Source organism: Petaurus breviceps, unplaced genomic scaffold (genome assembly GCF_028583685.1).
Source record: "Petaurus breviceps papuanus isolate PSGF00001 unplaced genomic scaffold, PetGlider_PUasm1.0 184, whole genome shotgun sequence".
NCBI lineage: Eukaryota > Metazoa > Chordata > Mammalia > Diprotodontia > Petauridae > Petaurus > Petaurus breviceps.
This window is the reverse complement of record NW_027185793.1, coordinates 4,594,982-4,608,306: the sequence shown is the minus strand read 5'-3', so window position 1 is coordinate 4,608,306 and position 13,325 is coordinate 4,594,982. Positions and strand designations below refer to the sequence as shown.

Below are 13,325 nucleotides of genomic sequence, written 5' to 3'. Positions count from 1 at the left end.
TTTAAAATTTACAAAGCATTTTACAGAAGTTATATAATTTTATCTTCACACAGATCCTGAGAGTTAGGTACTGTTATTGTCCCTATTTTGCAGATGAGGAAACTGAGGCTAAGAGAGCTTAAGAAACTTGTGATGGTAGCACAGTCATTATACCAAATCTATTTCTGATCCAAAAATATCTTATCTTTTCCACTAAGAAAATTAGGGTTGTTGTATATGATAAAATGCTGTCTGTGATGATCCTTGAAAAAAATTACAAGACTATAGAATATTTCCATAAAACTATTAATAAAATAATTAAAACAGCAAATTTCTTATTTTAAAAAGGTAAACATGGCATAGCAGGTAGAGAGACAGTCTTTTTTTTTTTGCTTTTTTGGAGGGCAATTGGGATTAAGTGACTTGCCCACAGTCACATGGCTAGTTTGTCAAGTGTGTGAGGCCACATTTGAACTCAGGTCCTCCTGACTCCAGGGCCGGTGCTCTACTCACTGCACCACCTTGCCAACACAAGAAACAGTCTTGCAGGTGAAAAGCAGTGAGTTCAAATATGCCCTGGTAAAGTCACTTAACTTCTCAAGTATCTCCAAAAACCTCTCTGAGACAGTAAGTTAAAGAGAAGCCTTACTCATCAGGAGCTCCCTATTTGAATAAACTTACAGATCTGTTCCCCTATAAAGTATTCATTTAACCAGTCAGAATGTTCAAAAGTTTTAAATATGGGAGTCTTACCCTTCAACATGAAGGATAACATAAAGATAGAGACTTTAATTTTTGAATTGTGAACTTAATAATAACCAATAAAATAAAATGTTTTAATATACAAAGAATGAGAAAATGAATTTCTTTAATATAATTTATTTTACAATATCTATATCTTCCTATATCTATATCCATCTCTCTCTCATGTGAGACATTATTTATGTGCATGTTAAACATATATATGTATATTAAACATAGATATATTATAGATGTATACATTAAACACACATGAGCTAGGTAGCACAGTAGATAGAGTGCCAGGACTAGAATAAGGAACTCTCATCTTCCTGAGTTCAAATCTGGCCTGAGACACTTACTAGCAGTGTAACCCTGGCTTAGTCCTTGCTTGCCTTGGTTTCCTCATCTGCAAAATGTATTGAAAAAGGACGTGACAAATTACTCTAGTATCTTCTCCAAAAAAACCCAAGTGAGGTCATAAAAAGTTGGACACAACTGAAAAATGATTGAACACCATATAGAGATACATATACACACATATGTATGTATATCTGTACATATACATATATATAATTTAACAATGAATTAATAATAGAGCTCTGAGTCCCCTTTTGTACTTTTTTAGTTTTTTTGTGGAGGGAGGGGTTTAAATATTTTATTCATATATACTTATATATGTGTGTATGCAAACATATATGCACATGTACATGTATACATGTTTATAAACATGTGCTGTGTACATATATGTGTCTGGATATAAGTATATGTATGTGTGTATGTGTACGTATATATTCGTCAATTTGTACAAAACACTCTTTCTAAATAGAAGTCATCCCATTTAACAGTTATATAGAGTGGAAAGGCAGAGCCAAGACGGAGGAGTAGAGAGTCACCCAGTTGAACTTTCCCAAATTCCCCTCCAAACAATTCTAAAATAACACTTCAAATCAAAATCTCAAGCAGGAAAGACAACAAAAGGTCAAAGTGGAACAACTTCCAGTCCAAGACAATTTAGGAGTTCAGCACAAAAGGCCTGTCTTACCAGGCTGGTGGTCTGGCTAGAGAAGTGCTTCTTAAACTTTTGCACTCACAACCCTTTCAACACATCTTAAACTGTGGGTTGCAATACCATATGGGTCTCAACCCACAGTTTAAGAAGTGCTAACCTAGAGCACAGCATGGGCAATGCAGTGCAGACTATGACAGCATGGGCCACACAATAGCACTAGCAAAAGGTGTTAGAGGTAACTGCACTGGCAGCAACAGTAGCCTTAAGAGCTCCCAGCCCACAGAAGGTGGAGAGGTGTTACTACTGATCAATAGGAGATTGTGAGACCCTCTGCTGGCACTGGATTCAAGACCCTATTTCATTGCACATAATCAGCTCTAGGCCATAGTCCCAGGACCAAAAGGATCACTAGCACTTGTAGACACAGGGGAACAAAGTCCCTTCTTGGGTAAAGACCAAAGCACAGGTCAGGAGAGCAGTGACCATACCTATCCTTAGATCATACTATCTTAGAAGCACTAAAAATTTAGACTTTCATTACTAGCCCTGAAAACAGCAGCATGAAATACTTTAAGCTTAGGACAGTGCCTTCATCATCCTAGGATGAGAGACCAACATTAATATAAAATTAAAAGTCAAGAAATAGCAAATGAACAACAATAACAAAAAAAATAACTTTGCCATAAAATTTTACTGTTGTAACAGGGAAGATCAAGACACAAACTTAAAAGAAGACAATGTTGTCAAAAGAAAAACAATAAAGCTTCAAAGAAAAAAATGCAAAGTGGACACAAGCCCAAAAAGAGTTCTTGCAACAGCTCAAAAAGGATTTTAAAAGTCAAATAGGAGGAGTAGAGATAAAATTGGAGGATAGGATTTACAGTGATGCAAGAAAATTATAAAAGCTTAGTTGATAGCTTGGTAAAAGAGGCATACACACATACATACATATATTATATATCATATATTATATATAAATATATATAAACCTATACATATATATATATTGAAGAAAATAATACCTTAAAAAACAGAGTTAGCCAAATGGTACAAGAAGCACAAAAATCTACTGAAGAAAACTCCTAGGGGAGGCTAGGTGGCACAGTGAATAGAGCACTGGCCCTGGAGTCAGGAGGACCTGAGTTCAAATCTGACCTCACACACTTAACACTTACTAGCCATGTGACTTTGGGCAAGTCACTTAACCCCAACTGCCCTCCAAAAAATCAAAAAAGAAAACTCCTTAAAAAGCAGAATTTGTCAAATGGAAAAGAGGTTAAAAGCTTACTGAAGAAAATAATTCCTTAAATATTAGAATTGGGCAAATGGAAGCTAATGACTCCATGAGATATCAAGAAAGAATAAAAAAAAAAGAATGAAAAAAAGGAGGAAATTTGAAATATCTCACTTTTAAAAAGTAACCTGGAAAATAGATCAAGGAGAGAGATTTAAAAATTTGTTGGGTTAATTGAAAGCCATGATCAGAGAAAAGACCTAAAAATCATATTTTAAGTCTTGTCAAGGAAAACTACCCCAATATGTAATATTTTACCAGAGGGTAAAATAGAAATTGAAAGAATTCACCAATCACTTCCTGCAATAGATTCCAAAATAAAAACTCCCAAGAATATTTTAGCCAAATTACAGTCACAAGGTCAAGGAGAAAATATTGCAAGCAGCCAGAAAGAAATAATTTAAATATCATCAAACCTTAATCAGGATTACACAGGATTTAGCAGCTTCTACATTAAAGGATTGGAGGACTTAGACTATGATATTCTGGAGGGTAAAGTAGTTGGGATTACAACCAAGAATAATCTATCTAGCAAAACTGAGTATAATCCTTCAGAAGAAAATAAATATTTAATGAAATAAAAGACTCTTAAGTGTTCTTGATGAAAAGACCAGAGCTGAACAGAAAATATTATTTTCAAATACAAGACTCAAGAGAAGCATAAAAAGGTAAACATAAAAGAGAGATCATAAGAAAATCAATAAGGTTAAATTACTTACATTTCTATATGGGAAAGTGATCATCGTAAATCCTAAGGACATTAGAATCATTATTTCAGTTAGGAGAATATGTACTTGGAACAAATCATTTTCATTCTCCCATTCTACTGGAGGAAGTCTGCACATACTGTCTGATTAAGGAGGTTCAGGATCTACATGAACAGAACACTCGGCATTTCAAAAGATCCAATATAGTTTATTTATAATATAGGCGAATGGGAAGGAAACTGGAGATAACAGAGTAAAAGGCTTAGGAATAGTAAGATAAGAGCAATTATGATTAACATATATACATATTTACAATCATCATCAATGGGGGAAGCACCAACACCTGACCACACAAGCTGGGGAATCCTGGTACAGCTGTCACGGTCCCGCTCAGGAGGGTCCCAGGCAGGATGCCTCCTCCATGTGTGATATTCCAATTTGGGGTCTGAATTTTACAGTTTAAGTAGTGCTGAGAACAAAAAAGGCAAACTGCCAAGTGTTTTTAGCAAGCATTGTAACTTGTGTGAGGCTGGGGAGGGGTGGCCAATCCTTCCAAGGTCCCCCCAAGAGCGATGTCTCTTTGGAGTGGCTAGTTCCAGGAGTTGGGCAGTTATCATATCACTTCTCAAGGACATGGCCAGGTCCCAGGAGAGGAGCAGCTCTCATGTTCTCAGGGTTCTCTTTTCCCAAACAGCTCAGGGTAATAGAAAGATCATACTGAGTTGGGGCCTTGGTTTGTGTAATCTTATTCCTCACAGAGGAACTTACCTTGCCCCTTTGCATGCTTGGATTAGACATCCCACAACTCACCAATGGGTTTGAAACCCCTTGGTTATCCTCAACCTGGTTTAGCCCATCTGCTGAAACAATTTACCTGGATGTGGCTGCTTCATAAGTTACAGCTTTTTGGAGCCACAGGTGAAAGGTAGGTGAATCAGGTAGATACCAAAGGTAGAATGCAGCCCTGAAAAGGGCTTGGCAGGACTTACACCAGAGGAAATAATCTTCCCTGCACATACCCCAAACCCTAGCCAGCTACCACAATGATGATAAATTATTTAATTTAAAAAGGCTATCAAAGATGAAGAGTTGATTCATGATTTTTTTGTTCACAGATGATTATGCACTCAACACAGCTTCTGAAACTGAAATGCAATAAGGTATGAGTCAGTCTGATGCTTGTGCTAATTTTGGCCTAAGAACATCAAAAAAAAAAAAAAAAAACAGAGGCTCTCCACCAGCCAGCACCACATCATTCATACCTTAAACCATTGGTTACAGCAGATGGAGAGGTTTTGAAAACTGTGGGTAAGTTCACTTAACTTGGCAATACTTTCCAGGGAAGCACATATAAATTATGAAGTTGATACATACAATGCCAGAGCTAGCTCATTGTTTGGGAGACTGAGATGGAAGAGGTATTAGGTTACCTACTAAAATGAAAGTCTACAGAGCCATTGTGCTGACCTCAATGTTGTATGCCTGTGAAACCTGGACAGTATACCAGTGCCATGTCAGGAAATTAAATTGCTTCTATTTCAATTACCTTGGGAAAACTCTTAAGATCATCTGGAATGATAAAGTACTGGACACTGAGGTTCTTTCTCCAGCTAAACTACCAAGCATTCAGACTCCACTACAGAGGGTGCAACTCCTATGGTCTGACAACATTGTTTAAATGCCAAATATACATTTGCCTAAAAGACTATTTTATAGAGAAGTCACGAAGGCAGGTACTCACATAGTGGTCTGAAGAACTGATAGAAGGACACCCTCAAGGTCTCTCTGAAGAACTTTAGAATTGATTTCAAGACCTGGAAGACTCTGGCAAGGGACTGCCCAGCATGTCTTGCCCGCATCAAGAAAAGCACTGTGCTCTATGAGTGAAGCAAAATTGCACTAGTGAGACAGAAATGTGAGATGCACAAATTTAGAGACATCTCCACTCCAAATGTTTATAAGAACGATTTGTGCCCAAACTATAGTAGAATCTTCTAAGCTCATATTGGTCTGATCAGCTACAGTCAGAAACACAAATTGACTTTTGTCAATTTACCTTGACTCAAATATAGTGATGTCATATTGGTCGCCTTTGAGAACAAAAGACAACAATATTATCAGATGGCATGGGTGAAAGTTGACTTGAGAGGATGAATTTTTAAAATAAAATTAAGGGGTGAGAAAGAAGGATGAACTAGAAGAAGGGGAATAAGGGAAGAAAAATTATCTCACATAAAAGAGGCACAAAAGAAAGAGCCGTTTCAAATAGCAGGGAATGTGGAAGGGAGGTGGGTATTGCTTAAACCATATATACTCAATTGGGTATAGAAATCTATTCTACCCAGAAGGCAAGTAGGAGGAGAAGGAAATGAGAGGAAGGGAGGGAGGTTGACAGAGGGAAGGACAGATTAAGGAAAGTAGTGGAAAGAAGCAAAACTGACTTTTGAGAAGAGAGTGAAAAGAGTAAGACAATGATAAACTTAGGAAAAACAAGATGGAGGAAAATACACATTGAATTATAACTGAATGTGAAAGGGACGAATTCACTCATAAAACAGAAGTAGGTAACACAATGAATTAAAGAACAGAATCCACAAAATAGGCTGATGAGAAGAAACACACTTGAAATAGAGAGACACATAGAGAGTTAAAATAAAAATTCTGGAGAAGAATCTATTATACTTCAGCCAAGTTTAAAAAAAACAGAGCAATCATGATTTCAAGCAAAGAAAAAGCAAAGATAGACCTAATTTTAAAAGGTAATAAAGGAAATTATATCTTGCTAAAAGGTACCATAGAAAATGAAGCAATATCAATACATATATATACCAATACATACATACACACACACACACACACCAAATGGCATGGCATCCAGTTCCTTAATGCAAAAGTTAAATGAGTTCTGGGATTAAATAGAGTAAAACTATACTAGTGATAGACCTCCTCTTTCCCCTCTCAGAACTGGATAAATCTAACAATAAAATAAACAAGAAATTAAGGAGGTGAATTGAATTTTTTTAAGTTATATATGGTAAACCTCTGGGGAAAAAAATTGAATGGGAATACAAAGAAGCATACCTTTTCCAATGTGTACATGGGCTACACAAAAATTTACCAAGTATTAGACTGCCTATGCAACACTTCTTAAAATGTGGGTCATGTCCCCATAGAGTCACGAAATATTTGGCAACAGTAAAAGTTTCGAAATGAGCAATGACCAAAAAATTTATTAAAAATCAAACATAATGAATCCAATGTGTTTCTGGAATAACTTGCCCATGTTACTCCATACAACTTCACTCACTGCAGCCTTGATTCTGAACACAGAGCATCTACACTTTACACTGCACATGCCTTCAGGCCACACAATGCCAAATAATGCTGCTGCTCCTGCTGCTGCTTCCAAAAGGGGAAAAGGGGTCACAAGTGGAAAACAGTTTAAGAAGCCCTGTTTAGGGCATAAAACCCTCACAACCAAATGCAGAAAAACAGAAATATCAAATGCACCTTTTAAGACCATACTGTATTAAAAATTACATTCAATAAAGGTTTGTGGAAAGATAGGTTAAAAATTAATTGGAAACTAAATAATCTAATTCTAAAGAATGAGTGGGTCAAAGAACAGATAAGAGAAACAATTCGTAATTTCATTAAAGAGAATGATGATTATGTGACAATATACCAAAATTTGTGGAATGCAGTCAAAGCAGTACTTAGGGGAAAATTCGTATCTCTAACTGCTTATATCAAAAAAATAAGGAGTGGATCAATGCAACTAAAAAAAAACCTAGAAAAAAAATTAATACCCCCTCCCCAATTAAATACCCAATTGGAAATCCTGAAAATCAAAAGGGAGAATAATAAAATTGAAAGTAAGAAAATCATTGAACTAATAAATGAAAGTGAGAGTTGGTGTTATGAAAAACAATAAAATAGACAAACCATTGGTTAATTTTATTAAAAGGAAAAAAAAAACAAGAAGCAAACCAAATTACCAGTATCAAAAATGAAAAAAGTTATTTTTACCACCAATGAAGATGAAATTAAAGCAATTATTAGAAGTTATTTTGCCTACTTATGTCTCAATAATCTAACAATCTAAGTTAAAAAGATCAATATTTGTGAAAATATAAATTGCCCAGAAGAGTAAAAAATATTTAAATAATGTTATCTTAGAAAAAGAAATTGAACAAGCCATATATGAGTTGCTAAGAAAAAAATCTCTAGGATCAGATGGATTTTAAAGTGAATCCTATTAAACAGTAAAAGAAAAATTAATTCCAATATTATATAAAGTATTTGAAAAAATAGGTAAAGAAAAAGTCCTACCAAATTCTTTTTAGAACACAAATTTGATTTTGCTACCTAAACCAGGAAGAGCAGAAACAAAGAAAGAATAATATCAAAGAATTTCCCTAAAGAATAATTTATTATATTTTTTAAATTTTTAAACAAAACAAAGATTTCCATAACATAGTAGAATTTTTAAAATGACAATTAAACATGAAACTGCAAATTAATTATGGACAACTTGCTATATTTAAATGTATAATAAAGTTATCATTTTAAATTCTGTTTTTTCTTTTTTTACTCCCTCTCCCACTCTGCCCTAGAGATAGCTACCATTAGACAGAAAAATATATACACATGTAAAGTCGTGCTATACATCAGTTTATCAGTTCTTTCTTTGGATGCAGATATTGTTTTCCTTCATATGTCTTTTGTAGCTAATTTGGGTATTTATAATAGTTAAACCTTAAGAATACTGATGCAAAAGTTTTTAAATCAAATACAAACTAGGAGATCACAGCAAAATTTCATAAAGATCATATACTGTATGAATCTTGTACTGAATGGATAGAATTTATACCAGGAATGCTGGGCTAGTTCAATATTAGAAAAACTATTAGCATAATTGATCATGTCAATCATAAAACCAACAAAAGCCATATGATTATCTCAATAGATGCAGAACAAGCTTCTGACAAAATACAACAATCGTTCTTACTAAAAACACAAAAAGCAGAGGAATAAATGGAGCTTTCCCTAAAATGATAAGTAGTATCTATCTAAAACCATCAGCTAACATTATCTGTAATGAACATAAGCTAGAGGCCTTCCCAATAAGGTCAGGGGTGAATCAAGGATGTCCATTATCACCACCATTATTCAATCTTGTTTTAGAAATGCTAACTATAGCAATAAGGCAAGAAAAAAAAGTTGGAGAAATCAAAATAGGCAATGAATAGAATTATTTTGCAGACAATATGACTGTATAATTAGGCAATCCTAGAGAATCAACTAAAAAACTAGTTGCAATAATTATCAATTTCAGCAAAGTTGCAGGAAATGAAATAAAAACACATAAATGATCAGCATTTCTATATATTACCAATAAAATTCAGCAGGAAGAAGTAGAAAGAGAAATTTCATTTAAAAGAACTGAAGACAATGTAAAATACTTTGGATTCTACCTGCCAAGACAAACCCAGGAACTATTTGAATACAATTACAAAACACTTTTCACACAAATAAAGTTATATTTGAACAACTGGAGAAATATTAATTGCTTGTGATTAGAACAAGCCAATACAATGAAAATGACAGTTCTACCTAAATTATTTTTCTTATTCAATACCATTCCAAACTATCAAAACATTATTGTATAGAGTTATAAAAATGACAAAATTAATCTGGAAGAACAAAATGATCAGAATATCAAGGTAATTGATGGGAAAAAATGTAAAGGAGAATGCCCTAGTCTGTACCATATCTCAAACTGTATGTATGAAAATAAACTGTGAAAGACTTAGCTATTCTCATCAATACAATAAGACAATTCTGAAAGTCTTATGATGAAAAATGCTATCCACCCCTAGAGAAAGAAATAATAGAGATTAAATGCAGAATGAAGCATAATTTTTTACTTCATCTTGGTTTCTTTGGTCCGTGTTTTCTTCTGCAACATGACCTATCAGGAAATGATTTACATGATTTGATATGTGTAATCAATATCAAATTGCTTGTCTTCTCTGAAAGGACAGCCTGGAGGGAGATAATTTAGTACTCCAGATTTTTTTTTAAAATGAATGCTAAAATTTTTTATTTACATATAATTGAAAAAAATTAAATGTAAAACAATACCTAATTATACAGAGTGAAACAAGACAAGATTAACATTAACATTTTTTAAATAAACAAAAGAGAGCAGAAGAAAATTCAAAAGAAGAAACAAACAAGCAGGACAATAATGTAGCTACTATGTTCAATTTGATATATACATAAATATCTAATACATGCATACACGTATGATTATTTTAAATGGATGTAGTGGATATCCATAATCTCATATAAAATCTTCTTTTTAATGTTCTTTGTCTAAGGACATGCTTATGTTTTCAGATTCATAATAATAAAAAAGAAAACAAACACCTAAATTTTTAAACAAGGTATGAATCAGTGGTAGAGAAAGACAGGCACTATCTGCCTATCTATTAGCCTATGGAAGTCTGGTTGTGAAAGGTAGGTAAGAGATGGAATAGTGGCTCAGATGAATAAAAGTGTTGAGGGAACTTGGGGTTTGTTGTTATTTAGAACTGGAGAGCCAAAGATTTGTACAGACAGAGGGGAAGAAATGAATGGAGAGAGAGACACTAAAGATGCCCATCAGTCAGGCAACTTTACTGTTTATCAGTGTGATAAGTTCATATTCTGTCTTAATGGTCTGACAGAGGAAAGAAAAAAACATTTTAAACCATGCACATGGGATCACTTGTTTTGAATAAATAGAACTAATCTCAATCTGACCCCACTTAGAAAAGTAAAGCCCTTATGCTGAATTCAACTGAAGCAATTTGAACCATTATATTAGGTATAATACTCCCCATTGGCACAAAAAAATGTTACCCCCCAGAACACACATTAATCTAGTATGAAAGACTATTATCTTTATTCATTAAGCATCACCTGAAAAACACTTTGAAGCCACAAAATCATACTATAGTAAGAATGTCAAAAATGTTCAAGCCACTGCAATAGCATAATTCAGTCAAATGGACAGAATGTTCCGTTTAAGCCTTGTATGGGAGGAATGAGTACTTAAAAAGTATCCATGTTGCTGAGAAGTAAAGGAAGGTTAAGAAAGTGCATAAAACTTGATGGTTAGAAGAGCAATTTCATCGTGCTGGTGGGGATGAAAACCAAATGTGAAGTGTGGGTGGTGAATGGAAGCAGTAAAAGTTGGCAATAAGGAATCTTTACAAAGACACATATGATGGGGTGCTTGGGATGTCTAACATCAGTTTGTAAAATCAATTTGTAAAACCAGTTTGTAAAATCACATCCCCACCTCAGCCTCAGAGAATTAACTCTGCCTCTTCCCCCTGCCAGCACTCTGCCCAGCAACAATTCATGAACTGTTTATTTCTGCTTGGAACAATAACAAGCTACACCTATGAATCCTTCAATGCACTATCTGTAAGTTAACTCCTTAGCCAATTATACACATACTGAGTCTCAGTTATCCTTGGTTCCCAAAATCCATCTTGTCAAACACGACACTGATGGGTGGCAGACTAGGCACTTCTCATTCAGCCCTGACCACTAGCTGACTTAGTGATGTTTCAAGCCTAAAACCATCCCTCCATGCAGCCCCCTCCCGTTGGGCTATTTCCCAATGAATTATGGGCAATACGCCTGGGCAGTTGATAATAAAAGTGCATGTTCCTTTAAGCACTGACCACTCCTTAATTCCTCCCTAATCCCACCCTTACTCACCTAGTTAGCATAATTGACATCTGATTTACTACTGTGAGTCCTTAAAAACTATACCTATGACTTCTTTAAGTTTGCACGTTCCCTAAGAACTCTTGCCCACTGTAAAGCGTAACAATAAACTTTTACAATCCTGACTTTAAAGATTGCTTGGACCTTGTGAATTCATTCCAGACTGAGCATAGCAGGGATTGGAGTCCCTGATTGGACTGGTCATTGATTAGAGTCCCTGAAACACCTATTGCCCCCTCATATATATATATAATACACTCACTCCTGAGTTCAAATTTGACCTGATACTTATTAGCTGCATGACCCTGGGAAAGTCACCTCATCCTGTTTGCTTCAGTTTCCTTATCTGTACAATGAACTGGAGAAGGAAACAGCAAATCACTCCACTACCTTTGTCAACAAAACCCCAAGTGGTGTCAAGAAAAGGCAGACACAAATCTATTGCATAAGTCCACGGTTATTTATTAACCCCAGGCTAAACAGAATAATCAAATATTGATTTCTAGAGAATTTTCTACACTCACTTCTGCTGATGTATGGGTGAAATGTTCTGCTTCCCTTCTTGGGGCTCATGTTGCTTTTTTTTTCACATGACATTTTACACAACACAAGACATTATAGATTTGTGGTCAGTTATTTGGTTTTCAATATTCTAAAGGTCTCCTTTGTCTTCCCTTTTCCCTTCCATTTCCCTTTTAAGACACAAATAAATAAGGTATATCATTGTCCATTAAACATAGATGGATAATGCCCCCATGACCAAGTGAAACAAATGGACATGAAAAAGAAATCTGCTCTTTTCCTCTTTTGGAAATAAAATAAAAACTGTAAAACTGTGAATACGGAGATATATGCATGTAGATTGTGAAACCAAATAACTTTAGAGCACAGGTTCAAAATCATCATAGAGTTCTGTTTTTCTGGAAGGGAAAATAGACAAATGACAAAGCAATTTTCACAGTTTTTAATGAATTCCCCAGGTACTTGTGCATTTCTCAAAATTAAAATCATTGAAAAGCTGATTGAAATTTAAGCTGCTTCCCTTGAACCTCCTAGTTGTTTTCAACAAAGAATGCGCCACACAGGACCCTGGACAAGCAACGAATAAAGCATTTTCACATTCTCAGGATCATCAAGATTTATTATCAGGAGTTTGGTGCTGATTAATGATATCACAGTGAATATTGAAAGGAGCAAGGGATGATTTGCCACTTATTATAGAATTTATTTTAGTTACTTGTAGAGGGCCCAAGGAACTAAAATTGATATTTTCTGAATGAAATATTGCATGCCAGATATTAATAATAAAGGGACTGGAACTCTCAGGCTCCCCCGGATTATCACCTATGCATGTAGTTCTGGAAAGGAATTGAATGATTTGTTTCAGGGCCTCTGAATACTTGAGAGCAACAACACTGCCTGAGGCAAGACATCATACCTGCAGGCCATACGGAAAATGAGCCCCCACCTGAAAGACCTTCACAAGAGAAGTCTTAGGCTTCTCACCATAGCCCCTCCTTGACCCAATTCGAGGATGAATTTTTATAAGACAATATTACTCACTTTCTTTTATGTACTTAAACTTTCATGATGCCCTAATACACAAAACTAAATTTCCAAAGATTCATTTTGACTACATTTACCCATCATAAACAATATTACATTCAAATGAAAGAGCACAAACCTTTCATAACTCTCAGTTCTCAGATCTTGGAACATTATAGCTGCTGCCAACTTCATAAAAGAATTTTATCCTACTGTCAACTACTGGAGGGGTGTGTGTGTGTGTGTGTGTGTGTGTGTGTGT

General features: G+C 35.0%; 1 long non-coding RNA gene across 1 annotated transcript in view; it reads right to left on the bottom strand.

The window, feature by feature from the left end:
- Nucleotides 1-5,477: 5,477 nt before the first annotated feature.
- LOC138161244 (uncharacterized) overlaps nt 5,478-13,325 on the bottom strand; it is a 196,559-nt gene continuing 188,711 nt past the window's right edge. Inside the window, exon 3 of the long non-coding RNA XR_011168312.1 lies at nt 5,478-5,607. This is a non-coding gene — a long non-coding RNA (uncharacterized lncRNA). The remainder of the gene's footprint in view (nt 5,608-13,325) is intronic.